The sequence below is a fragment of the Ursus arctos genome, unplaced genomic scaffold (genome assembly GCF_023065955.2).
Source record: "Ursus arctos isolate Adak ecotype North America unplaced genomic scaffold, UrsArc2.0 scaffold_30, whole genome shotgun sequence".
Lineage (NCBI taxonomy): Eukaryota > Metazoa > Chordata > Mammalia > Carnivora > Ursidae > Ursus > Ursus arctos.
The window spans coordinates 28,682,860-28,697,166 of NW_026622986.1; positions in this window are offsets into that span (position 1 = coordinate 28,682,860).

Below are 14,307 nucleotides of genomic sequence, written 5' to 3' on the forward strand. Positions count from 1 at the left end.
ATCTGGGTTCCTCAACAAGAACTTTGAGCCTGAGCAAAATGGTTGAGATATGTAGAGAATGGAGAGTTTGATGTGATGGTAAATGTATATTCCTTTTAATAATTACACAAAACAGCTGTGAATTTGAACTTTCACCCTTTATTCTTAGACTATATCATACCCAATGTCCTCGACATGCTCATAGCAATCTTTAAATTTAAAAATTAGTACTAAGAAATAGCTTAGGAAATGAGAAGCAAAATTAATGAATATCATCATCATAATTCTTCACCAAAAGACTAGGCATTCCATTCCTTTCATTACATGTGTTATCCTTTTGTTTATAAAACACTCTCCATGTATTCATAATGACATAGGATGTGAGGGTAGGTGTTAATGTCCTTATTTTTTAATAAAAATAATTGAAGCTTAAGAGATTAAATGATTCATCCATTATCGAAGGATTTAAAATGGCAAAGTCAAGACTATAAACTCCTGACACTCTTTCAATAATGATTTCACTTTTAATTACAAAGTAATTACAGAGGATTTTATTTTTATTCATTGCTTTAAAAAAAACAGAATTACAGTAGTACAAAGTAGAAAGTGAATGCCCCTTCCTCATGATACTTGGCTTTTCAAGTTCACCCTAGAGATGATCACTGTTTATTCTTAGGTCGATCTATTTTGAATTGTAACTGAAGACCCTGTTACTCTTCCCTTCAGTCCCACTTCCCTGAAATAACCAGTTTTACCTCCTCTGTCTTCTGCTTTAGTTATTTTTCTAGTGACTTTCATGACTCTATTACAATATACTTCTCTTTCTTGCATAATAAACCTTTTTAAAAGTGTTTATTGTTTTCTCATTTTGGAAGATGAAGAATACAACATTTTTGCCCATTATGTGTTTTTCCAGGTTCTCATTTCTGTCATTCATATTTTAAAATTAAAAAAAAAATCCTTTTGGGGCTCCTGGGTGGCGCAGTCGTTGAGCGTCTGCCTTCAGCTGAGGGCGTGATCCCGATGTTCTGGGATCGAGCCCCGCATCGGGCTCCTCTGCTGGGAGCCTGCTTCTTCCTCTCCCACTCCCCCTGCTTGTGTTCTCTCTCGCTGGCTGTCTCTGTCAAATAAATAAATAAAATCTTTTTAAAAAAATCCTTTTGGATAGAATTATAATTGCACATATAATAAACTTAATATATTGTAACTTTCCACAATGTGAAAGTGAAAGCGTATTATCCTTTTTTTCCCTATCATTTTTCCTTCATTCCATCCCCCAACTTTTGTTTGATTCACCATGACTTTCACATTATCAGTCTTTATAGCATGGACATCCCTGCCACCACCCCAATTAATCCTTCTGTGCTTTGTGGAAATTGCCTCTAAAAGTTGAAAACTCATAACAGGTCTTGACATACTATGTATTACAAAATCAGGATGTGTACTTGGGACCACAGAAGTGACAGAATCCTATGCTATGGAGACACGACTTTATAAAACATAAGCACAAGTTCACAAAATTTCGTGAGATCTTTGACGACACTTCCCCTATTGATATATTCCCTATATCTAGGGCTACATCTAGTGCCATTGATGAGAATTCTGATGTCAGTCTGATCATTCCTTTGTATGCAAAAATTCATTCCTTTGAAAGCTTTTAATGATCTCTTTCCCTTTATGTTTAATCCTCTGGAGTTTCACCAAGGTCACTGTAGATGTGGGCTATCTACTCACTCTTAGCTCATTGATCTTTATGGTATACTGAAGCTCTTTTGGGCTAAAGAATTGTGTATATATGTACAAGTGTGTAGGGTGGGTGTAAAAGACAGATGGGCGTTATTTAATGTATGCCATAGAAGCAGTGTTATGATAAAACCTGAGGACAGACCTCCAAAATTTGGAGTCACGAGACACTGCTTTCTACTTATTTCATTAATGTTTTAATATAAAATCACGTTGGTCGAAGCTGTAGCAGTATGAAATGAAAACATAATGCTAATTTTTTAAAATAGTCTTTTCCTTAAAGGCAAATAAACAAATCTGTATGCAGTCAATTATCATTTCTGTTTTCTGTTCATTTGATCCTTATTATTTTTTTCTAGAAAATACTATACTTCTGTAATATGTGATATCATGTTAGTTTGGATATAACTGTTCTATTTAACAGAGTGAACTTAAAAAACAAACCACAATTCACCTACTTAAGCTTACTCTCATAGAAAAAGAATTTAGGAAACATTTTTTTTTCCTTAAGTAATCTTTGATAATTTATACAAATACCATATTTTAAAAACTATTTTTTTTACTGCTGTTATTAATTAGTTAATCCTGTGTTCTGAAAAATAATTGTAAACAGAAACATTATTTTGGATCTGAAATCTTTAGTTTCATAGTAAAGTCATGCTGGTAAATGGATAATAGCTCATTATTTCAAGTTGGTAAGGAAATCTTCTTACTACATCAAGTTCAAGGCATGGTCAACCAGTTCTTTGTGGTTCTTCTTACCTGTGGTAGTCCAACAGACCAGGCTACCTGCTCTGAGGAACCATCAGTAAATAGTACTCCACTCGGCTGGGAGCATGATCTGATGTGATTTACATGCTGGAGTCACAAGCCAAATGTATTGCAAGTCTCATTGCTTTTAAACAGTTCTAATGGTTAATAAAATGTTCTGCACTATCCATATGAGTAAGTTATGTTCCTATAATAGCTTTTTATTTTAAACTATGAATAACTTTGAAATACATGAAAAAAAATTATAGGATAGCTCTTTAATGTTTAAAATTATTACTCAGCATTTGTAGTGTGTTTAAAATATAGCCTATTTGCTTAAAGACAGCTAGCTCTAAGACCGTCCCCAATCCTGATATTTTCTTATGTTATAATGAAAAGAGAAAAAAACAGAGAACTTGTAAACATAAAATATAACTTTATGTATGTAAGTAAATAATACATTTTATTTACATAATATATAGTTTATACAGTATTTAGGGATACAAAACATTGTATATATATATATATATATATATATATATATATATATATATATATGTAGAGAGAGAGAGAGAAAATATACTCTATAGAGAGAACATATTATATAATTACTAGAAAAATGTGCCAAAGTGTTAACAGTTAATATCTTTAGTTAATAAAATTGAGTGACTTTTATTATTTCAATTAGAGCTTTCTGTATATTCTAAGATTTGAACATGTGTTACTTTTTAGACTCCATACACACACAAACACACACACACGCACACACAGTATAGCTTCTTTGTTCAAAGAACAACTTTTGGAAATATCAAATACCCCCTTTCACAGATCAGTCTGATCGTTTGCATAAACAGATTAAAGGCATGTGGAATTAATTTTCATAGAAAGGTATTTTGACTCAAAAATTTTTAAAGAACAATGAGTTTTCAGGAATTTTGTAAAGTTTAATTTTATCCCCAAAACAACATTTGGCTACCTAATTATAATGTGTTTCAGGTACAGTAGGTGTTTTGGACGAAGAACTGTAGTTAAAGAAACAGGCAGCTTTGAAATGCTTCAACATTTTAATGCCCTGATATCCTTACATAATTTCCCATAAACATTTGAATATGATCACTAGTCACATTTAATTAGCCCACAATAGTTAAAAATATGGAATTAAGCACCAGTGAAAGTAGAAGAACACCACTGTTCTTTAATTACTAAGTGATTTCAATTGCTATTAGAATAATTAGTTATAACTTAAGTCATTCATAGTTTTAAGCATCTCTAAGATGTCTGTTACGTGCAGCATTTACTGAGAACATGTTATTTTCACTCTGGCCATCTATGACTTAAGGTGCCCAATAATGCAGGTGTCACTAAAGTTTTCAAAGGTAAAGCCACACACAGGGAGTGACTGGAAGGTGTACGTGTGTCTGCTGCTTTCCTTGGTTTCCCCCATCTGAAATAAAGTTAAATCTAAAGATTCATTTACAGGGTGGGACTTTTAGAAAGATAGCAGGTTTGTCTTTAAGCTTTTAATTTGTTATGACAAAAATGAAAGACTGCATTTATATTTTATGACAAATGATTTATGATTAAAAGATAATAACTTTTGAAAATATTTTCTTTCAAAATGAATTTTTAAACATATGCTTCTAGCCAAAGCAATTTTTTTAAAAAAATTGAACTTTGGTAAAAGGTCACTTGGGATGTTTAAGTTTGAGATAACAATTTTGGAAGCTGATTTCCTTACCAAACTTCATTGTTCATACTTTCTATATTGCCTTCTTCCCATCCCAGCTTTTTACTAATTTAGCTTGAATTCCTGCTATATTGTAATTCTTGCTACCTGTCACTGCCTTCTGTTATATGCTACTTCTCTACCTTCTGTTTTGTTGGAATTACCTTTTTCTTTACTCATCATCTCCCTAGTTTCTAGGAATGAAGTTTTTTGAACTAGTTACAAGAAACAAAGCATACGGCATTAAATTGAAGACATTATGCTAAAATCATGGTATTGAAATTCATTCATGAAAAGTATGCTTTCCCTACTCACATTCTTCTGTGAGCTTTTCGCCATGTTGTTCTGGGTACAACTTGTGACAAGGAATTCAAAGACCTAACATAAGATGCCATTCTTTATGACCTGGGATTGACATACTTGTTATGACTAAGATTTATGTTTTATCTAAATAACACGATTTGTGTTAGTGATAATATGCCTACCTAGCTAGAGACAGAGAATAAGAGAAACTATATCTACCTATATCTATATTCATGCATTTTTTGAGTATCTATTAGAATACATGAAGTGAAACCAACAATACCACCACCAAATAAAACAGTGAAAACCTATCAAAACCAAGCAAAACTAAGAAGTATGTCTTCTAAAATATAAAATGCAGAAATAGGATTTGAGAAATTTGTTATCTGATGTTATTCAATTACCTGTAGATTTATAACTTCAGCTTTTAAAAATATAACCCTTGAGCACCCATCAAGTATTAGGCTCTATGTTAAGTATTTTTGCACCCCCTAGCTTTTCCCCTTCAAGTGACACAGTTACCATCAGTTTTATAGTGAGCTAACTTAGGCTTAGCCTTTTTAAGACCTTTACTAAACTAATGTCTAGTTACTCTTACTAGTATTATACAACCGCCTATTAGAAAACATGAGGAATTATTTACTTAAGTAAAAAGTAGCCATCTGTTGCATATTACTAAAAAGTATGAAGTAGTAGCAACAGGATTAAATAGGCTTTAAAATCTCTCTCACTTTATACTTCAGCCATGCTTCTTGCCTTCTTTAAAAATATGTATCATAAACAGGTGCCGTTTAAACACCTGGATCCACGTGATACTATATATAAAGAGAAGGATATCAGACAATATTTACAGGAAGTTAATGTCCCATTAGAAGAAATAATGGACAGATATCATAAATACTTTCTTAGAATGACATATCAGAAAGACTATAAACCCTGTGTGAATTTCGAGTATTCTGAAACTATGGGCATCAATCCACTGATTACCATTACGAAGTCTGTTAATTGTGGATTGGTTGCATATCACTACAGAGCTGGAGCAGTGGTTCAGGATTTAAATCCTTGAAAGGTTAAAAGAAAAATGTATCACAGGTGTTCTATATGTTTGATGAGAAATGGATAAAAGGGAGTGATGACAATGTAAGGAGCTATCTCTCTAATCATTTGAGTCTATTTAGAAATATAACTTTCAGGGGTGCCTGGGTGGCACAGCGGTTAAGCGCCTGCCTTCGGCTCAGGGTGTGATCCCGGCGTTCTGGGATCGAGCCCCACATCAGGCTCCTCCGCTGGGAGCCTGCTCTTCCTCTCCCACTCCCCCTGCTTGTGTTCCCTCTCTCGCTGGCTGTCTCTATCTCTGTCAAATAAATAAATAAAAAATCTTAAAAATATATATATATATAACTTTCATCTACTGTAATTGACTTTATTAACATCATTAGAAACACAGTTATTTGTCCCTACTAAGCATCTGCCATATACTAGTCATTTGTCATATTTAAGCAAAACAGTAAATAATGTCAAATTTCTAAGCATATGTGTATATATGGAAATACATGTATATATTTCTTTATATATGTATAAATGTATATACATGTATAGTTTGTGTACGCATACATGTATATATATGTGGACAGTGAGAGGTTTTTTTAATCTTTTAAATACATTCATGCATCATATTGCATATGTTTTTGCTTATACGCCAGTCTTCTATTTTGTATTAATTATCTGTTGGGACTTAAAAAAAAATGAGTATTTATTCCCAGAAGTGAAAACTGCTAGATCATTTGGTAGTTATATCTTTAATTTTTTGAGCAGCCTCCATACTGTTTTCCATAGCAGCTGCACTAATTTACATTTCCACCAACAGTGCATGAGGGTTCCTTTTTCTCCACATGTTCACCTGCATTTGTCATGTCTTGTCTTTTTGATGATGGCCATTCTAACAGGTGTGAGGGATATTTCATTGTGGTTTTAATTTGCATTTTCCTGATGATTCGTGATATTGAGCATCTTTTCATGTACCGTTGGCCTTTCATAGACCTTCTTTGGAGAAATGTCTATTCAGATCCTTTGCCCTTTTTTTAATGGGGTTATTTGCTTTGTTTTGTTTGGTGTTGAGTCGTATGAGTACTTTGTATATTTTGGATATTAATCTCTTTTCAAATATATAGTGGGCAAATATTTTTTCCTGTTCAATAGGTTGTCTTTTCACTTTGTTGATGGTTTCTTCTGTTGTGCAGAAGATACCTTATAATTCTGTGATTCTACTTCTGAGAACATATCTAAAGGAAATGAAAACTAACTCCAAAAGATATCTGCACCCCCATGTTCATAGTAGCATTATTTATAATAGTCAAGACATGGAAATAACCTAAGTGCCTGCCCATCATTGGATGAATGGAGAAAGAAGTTGCGGTATATATACAATGGAATATTATTCAGCCACAAAAAGTAAATAAATTTTACCATTTGTGAAAACATGAATGGACTTTGAAGGCATTATGCTAAGTGAAATAAGTCAAACAGAAAAAGACAAATACTGTATCATGTCACTTACATGTGAAATCTAAAGCAAACAAGCAAACTCATAGAAAGAGATCAGACTTGTGATTTACAGAGCTGGAGGACAGAGTGTGTGTGTGTGGGGGGGAGGACTGGAAGAAAGTGATCAAAAGATACAAACTTCCAGTTAAAAGATAAATAAATCCTGGGGATGGAATGCACAACATGATGACTGTTGCCGCACTGATATGGAATTTATAGGAAAGTTAAGAGAGTAAATCCTAACAGTTCTCATTAAAAGAATTTTTTTCTCTTTTTCTTCTTTCTTTTCATTGTATCTATATGAGAAGATGAATATTAGCTGTACCTATTGTGGTAATCATTTCATATCATTTCACAATATATGTAGATCAAACCATCATGCCATACGCCTTAAACTTCAAAAAGAAACCAATGAACTAGATCAAAAGAATTATTAAACATAATAGCATATTTTGAATCAGTATTTATTATCTCCCGGTTTTGAGGGTCAAGGATCTGGGAATGACTTTGCCATGTGGTTATGGCTCAGGTCTCTCATGGGGTTGTAACCACGCTGTTGGCCGAAGCTTCGGTCTCCTAAGGCTTAACTGGAATTGAGAGCTCTGGTTCAAGGCTCACTCACTTAGTTCTTGGAAGACCTGAGTCACTGGCCAAATAGGCCTCTCCACAGGGCCCTTGACACAACAGCTGGGTTACCACAGTGAGAGTGATCCGTGAGACAGAGAAACCAGAAAACCTCCAAGATGTAAGCCACAGTGTCCTTTATAACCTTATCTCAGAAAAGACACTTGGTCACATCTACCATATAATTGGTCACAGAGAGCATCACTGACAAAGTGTGGGAGATGGCTGCCCAAATATGTGAATTCCAAGAGGTAGGGTTTGTTGGGAGCCATCTGGGAGGCTGACCACCACATACTCTGAACATGGAACACCCCCAAGACCAGTGGTCATACGCTGTATCACTGTGTTCTCAATTTCCAGCAACAGTTCTGGGCATAATAAAGGAGTGCTTCCTCCCTCCCTTTCTCCCTCCCTGATAACACAAACATATTTTACTATCCTAGAATCTTAGAACAGCTAGGCTCTTGAGAAAATCTTAGCTAATTCTCAAATTTTTAAAAAATGTTGTAATTGAAATAGGAAAGATGAAGTGACTAGTACAATGTCACATAGCCCTTCAGGGACATAATCAGTGTTTCTTGACTGGTTTCCCAACAAGTCTTCACAGCAGTATGCTGAAATTTATTATTTTGCCATTACTTATGCTTAATCTTAATAATTCATAGATTCGTGTAATATGAGTTGAGACAAATTCCTGAAATAATAGTTGTTTGATTTCCTGGAGAACTTTTTACTGTTACAATTCTTGTGTCTGGTCCTCTTTGTTTTAATCTTGGTTTATTTTGATAGCCATCTAAGTGGACAGATAGGATCCAGCCTTTGCTTTTTTCATCCCATTTTTGCATTGCCACTAGGGTTTGCCTTTAGTCTAAAACTCAAATTTGACCTGATAAATTTTCAATTTATATCTTCAATTTTCACCAATGGACTTACCAGGTCAGACACTCAATAATGCTAAGGTCTATGTAAATCTTTAGATCAAAGGCCTTGGTATTTATATGGGGAAAGGGAGAGAGAGAAAGAGAGGTGTTGAGAAATAGAAGAGGGTGAGAGAGAGTACATGTGTTTTCAAAGGACTCTACATGGAATACTGTAGAGCTGAGAGATAGATTTCAATAGATGGTTCAGAAAGGCCCATTGTTTGAACAGGAACACTACAGAGCAAGATGCATTCTACTGGAGAAAGTATAAAAAGCAGTTACAGGTTATGAAAAAATTCTTTGTAAAAACTTATCTTGAGTTATTTATAAGTGTCTGCATTTTATAATAGGTCCAGGAAAGCACCAAGAATGTGAAACACTTCACTGCTTTTTAATTTTTAAAAAAAATTTTTTAAAGATTTTATTTATTTATTTACTTGAGAGAGAAAGTGCACACAAGCAGAGGGGAGGGGCAGAGGGAGAGGAGAGGGAGAAGCAGACTCCTGCTGAGTAGAGAGCCGGAATGCGGGTCTAGATCCCAGGACCCTGGGATCATGACCTGAGCTGAAGGCACATGCTTAACCCACTGAACCACCCAGGAGCCCCTGCTCTTTAAACCATAGTGAAATTAAAACATTTTATGCTATGAGAAATACGTGTGTGCGCATCCATATGTAAATGTTGTTACATAGGCATGTGTGTAGGTGGGGGGTGCATATCTGTACATATAAGCTGATTTCCTTGGATAATGTTTCTATGAGAAAGAACTTGTGGAAAAAACCCACTCATAAATTATATACATATTTGGAGATTGTTTCCTACCAGTTCTGAGTGGAGAGGGTTAACAGGTGGAACAACCTTGAGGCTGGTATAACCAGGAAGCCATTACAGTAAATGAGGTAATACCATATTGCTGAGACTGGGTAAAGGGTAGCTTAGAAAGGATGAACTCAAGCTGGAGCCAGATAAATTAATTAACTCCAGCTACTCTGAAATTCTACTGTGAGAAAGCAGTGGCTGAAGCCAGAGCTCAGAATGCACTTTATCATGTTGGGAGAAGAGCAAAATAGTACATATCTTGCTGTGATGCACTTTGGTCAAGCAGCGATATTAGATAACTCTGGGACAAATATGATTTCTAATTAGTTATAATTGCTTGAAAGCTTCTCTGATTAGAAAATTCACTTTGGAAATAAGTCCACAAACATTAAAATAGTTGCAAGATTTGCTTAAAATGGAAAAGAAATGTTTGAAGTAATGAGGCAGAGTGATCACTATTATATTCCTTTTACAAAGCCTTATATTAATAATTACTTTTTGGCTTCTTCAGAATTTCCAAAGTATGAAATAAATGGACTATCTCTTAGATCTATGATGGAGGAGGAAATAAACTCTTAGATTCTCAGGGTGTTAACTCTTTCTACACTTTACGAGAGTCAGAGCTTATCTGTTTTATCATCAAACATATTTTCTGGGAGTGGCTTTGCAGAGCTATGAAAATCTGTTCCCATGCACTAAAATATAGAAGTCATACAGAAGTGAATAATAAAGTTTATCCAGAGGAAGAGATTGATTGTACATTGACTCAACAAAATTACAAATTCTTTTTCTGTTGAGTCCCTAATGCATGATTTGATCCTCTGAGCCTCACCATTGGTGTTCAATAAAGTAGTGAATTCACTGACATAATTTAACTTTCACTGCTGCAAGCTATATATAAATAGTTTTAGAAAAAGCCATATGAACACATCAGTTAGAACTACAAAGGCATTTATCCAAATCTCTCTGGCCCTAGTTGATTCCTGGAGGCCCTTTAATTTCTCCAAGTCCCACCTGACCTTCTCCTCACATTGGTGTTACCACAGCAGTAACAGCATATTTTCTACACAATTTTTATTTTTATTTTTTTCAAGGTTTTATTTATTTATCTGAGCGAAAGGGAGAGAGAATCCAAAGCAGACTCCATGCTGAGCCCAGAGCTTAGCCCAATGCTGGGCTGATTCCACGACCCTGAGATCATGACCTGAGCCAAAACCAAGAGTCAGATGCTTAACCAACTGAGCCACCCAGGCGTCCCCCTTTACAATTTTTAAATCCCTGAATTTACCTTAGCCTTTTCTGAGCCTATTATAGGTGAGATTCAAACTCTATTATGTCAACACTCTCAACTTTTCTCCTTTCAAATTATCTTTGAACGAAAGAAGGCATCGAGCTGACAAGCTCAGCCCTCAAACAAATCCTTAGTAACCAGAAGAGATTGATAATTCTGATTAAATCATGATGACTGATAATCAGATTTTGCTTATGTTCAGCTTTCTGAAGCTTCACAAGTGACTGGAAATACCTGGAAAAAAGTGATGAGAACTCGTTTCACTGACACTTTTCTAAGTTGGGCTACGGGTTTGGTAACCATGTAACAATATATATTACAAATGCAAAGGTCTTCTTCCCACTGGGGTGCAGTATACACACCGGAATGCTCCATCTTACAGCACGGTGGTGCTGGTGCAGGCATCCAACCAGACAGGAGACAGAGCCAGCGTGAGGGGGCATCTCTGGTAGCTCTGTGGGCATCGGGCATCAGGCAACAACTGGGCTATGGTGGGACACAGCAGTGGTGGAATTCAAGAAGATGCCACAAGGTGTCCGAGAGCAGCTGAGGCCTCAGTATGCAAACTCATTAAAGAAGATTGAATTAGAAAGAGATTGATCAACCCTCCGCACACACACACACACATGCACACACATATGAACACACTACACACACAGTACTCACACACAGACACAGGACCCCGACTGACTTACGCAGTGAATGTCCTTCCTCCTTTCCTTCCTTCTGGCAGGTGCCTCGCATAGTTTGCACTCAAGAAACATTGGTTACCTCGAAAATGTGCTCAAGACACTATGTTCAACCAAAGAATTTGATCCCTTTCTATTTTCTAGACATTTATCTATATATTTATTCAGATAGAAAGATTTGACATTATTTATTATCATTTAAAATGTATCCCCAAATGTTAAAAAAATAAAATTGCCCCATTTATTTTAAAAAGTGAGATAACACATACACAAAATAGGTGTTTGTGCTATCAAACCGAGGAAGCATTGTGTCCTGATTCTAAAGCTGGATACTCTGTCAGAGGCGCCCAGAGCTGCTCAGTCATGATGCTCCTTCTTGATTCAGGAGCTCTCTGCAGAGTCAGGCTGCCATTAGACACCAAAGGCTGAATTCAGCTTCACAGAAAAGACGAAGTGGTGACCGAGGTTAGAGTTATCTCCTAAATTGGTGTAACTGAAACTCTCTTGTATTCCCAGAGTGTGCCTTCTGTCTCCCTTAATAGACTAAACATATGTGTCTTTTCAATCACTTAGGAAAAGATGTTATGAAATAACTATAGTCATAAATGGGCCATAGATGGTTTTAACATAATATCATAATCCATTCATAATTTCTAATTGACTTTCAAATGCATCCCAGCTAGCTAAGATATTTATTTTTAATGACATATTATCCGGTAAAGGTCATAGAAGAAATCATGGATAGTTTCTGTTCAATGTTACAAAAATAACATTATGGTCATTTATTTGGTTTTCCAAAGAATAATAGTGTGTTTCTCCCTCTAATTTAAAGTTTTTTCTTGTATTACATTCTTATTAGCCAAATGAAGGGAGAATGCTATTTTTCACTGGCATTGCATGCCATGTTCACTTTAAAGTTATGTTATTTTCTTTCTCTACAGGGATATTATTTGTTCCAGACTGACAATCATTTATTATGATCAGAGTCCCCTTTGGGTGTGGCACTGGGGTCTCATTTTGCATGTCTGCGAAATGTCACTGCCATCATTAGGTTAGGGCTTGTCCAATGAAACTGATTGATGTAATTTTTTTTTTAAAAGAGATGAAACATTTGTTCTTTTCCTGACTAGATAGGTTGCTTTACTTTAGTGATCGTTTTGGTTTATATACTTCATTTCATAGCTGTCTCTCTTAAGAAGTTATGATATTTGAGTTAGATTTTTGTCTGGTAATGATCAATATTTTAATAATTGTAAAATGTATTTTTACATTTATTTAATAACACCCTTTAAGAGTTGAATGTTCAGGGGCGCCTGGGTGGCACAGCGGTTAAGCATCTGCCTTCGGCTCAGGGCGTGATCCCGGCGTTCTGGGATCGAGCCCCACATCAGGCTCTTCCACTATGAGCCTGCTTCTTCCTCTCCCACTCCCCCTGCTTGTGTTCCCTCTCTCGCTGTCTGTCTCTATCTCTGTTGAATAAATAAATAAAATCTTTAAAAAAAAAAAGAGTTGAATGTTCAAACACATGAATACAATACTACAGTCTCTAAATGAAGGCAATGTTCTTTACTGTCTTTGAGTTACGTACCTCTTGGAGTCTAATGAAAAGCCTTGGGTACTCCCTCAGTGTTGTGGGGACACAATCAGTAAGCCCCCTTGCAGTGCTAGGAAGAAATTATAGTGGTGTTTTAATAATTCTGTTATATGTCTATTTGCCTCTGGTTGAGAATGCACAATTCTCTGCTTCCCTTAAACATTTACTTGCTGGTAAGCGTTCAAGTCACCCCTCAGAACAGAGCCTGTAGAAAACATACGTCAGCTGTCACCAGCTCCTGGGTACATCCTTACACTTAGGAGAAAAAGTCACAGATATTAAAACAACTCAAAACATACCCACCTCTAACTGTAGCTTTTACTCTCCTGAGAGCAGACAAGAAAAGGAAGAGGAAGAAAGAGAAGAAGTTAGAGCGCCTTTCTGGAGTAGAGAAGGGTTTCTAGCTTTACCAAGATTCCTAGAATCCACCTTCCTCCTACCTGCACATACACAAAAGCCCATCTCACAATTCACAAAAATGTGGAATTAATTCTCTCTGTCTCCATGAGTGTCTAGTATTTGAGATAGAAAGTATCAGTGCTTCTCTTTCTGGCACTTGGCATAATCTTGCTTGGGGTACATAATATGGGTAAATTACAGAATCTTGTCTGCCCAAGAAGAATGTTTTGGAAGAAACTCTTAAGAAAATGTCCTTATCAAAAGAAGGGAGATATTAATCCATTCTTATCATTCACTACGAATTCCACTTAAATATTATATGTTCGATGTGATAAACAATCAAAAGGCCACAATTCGAACACTTGATATCCTCTCAGTATCTTTATTCCCCTTCCCCAAAGTGGTTTTGCCAGGACAAAAGTAATACATACAGTTCCACATCACTGATCGTTTTACTTGCTCTCCACTTTCAAACATATTAGCTGTATTTGTTTCAACAAAGACTTACTGAAAGGGATTCTGTCCTGAAATGATTATATTTCATAGTCATATGCCTCTTCCACTTAGCTCTTCTTTTTTCATTTAGCCAAAGATATTTTTCAAGATTCGCCAGCATAGTCTACTGATTTTCTTTTCCCAAAACACCAATCATTATTTTTTTCCCTGCAACTTTTAATATAACTTTAGTTTTTTCTTGAATATCACATTTCAGTAGCATCCTTTCTTCTATCAACTTCCAAATCAATTCAGATAATTATCTAGCACTCAGCTCTCAGGTTATATCTTAATTATCTAGGTATTTGCTGTGCACGTGTGTGTATAAATTTTTTTGGTGCTTGCTTTTGTTTTAAATGTAAGAAAACATAACGTTTGCTTAAGTCACCTGGGACTCTCCCTTCACAGGCTGGTGCACGTCCCCTGAATCC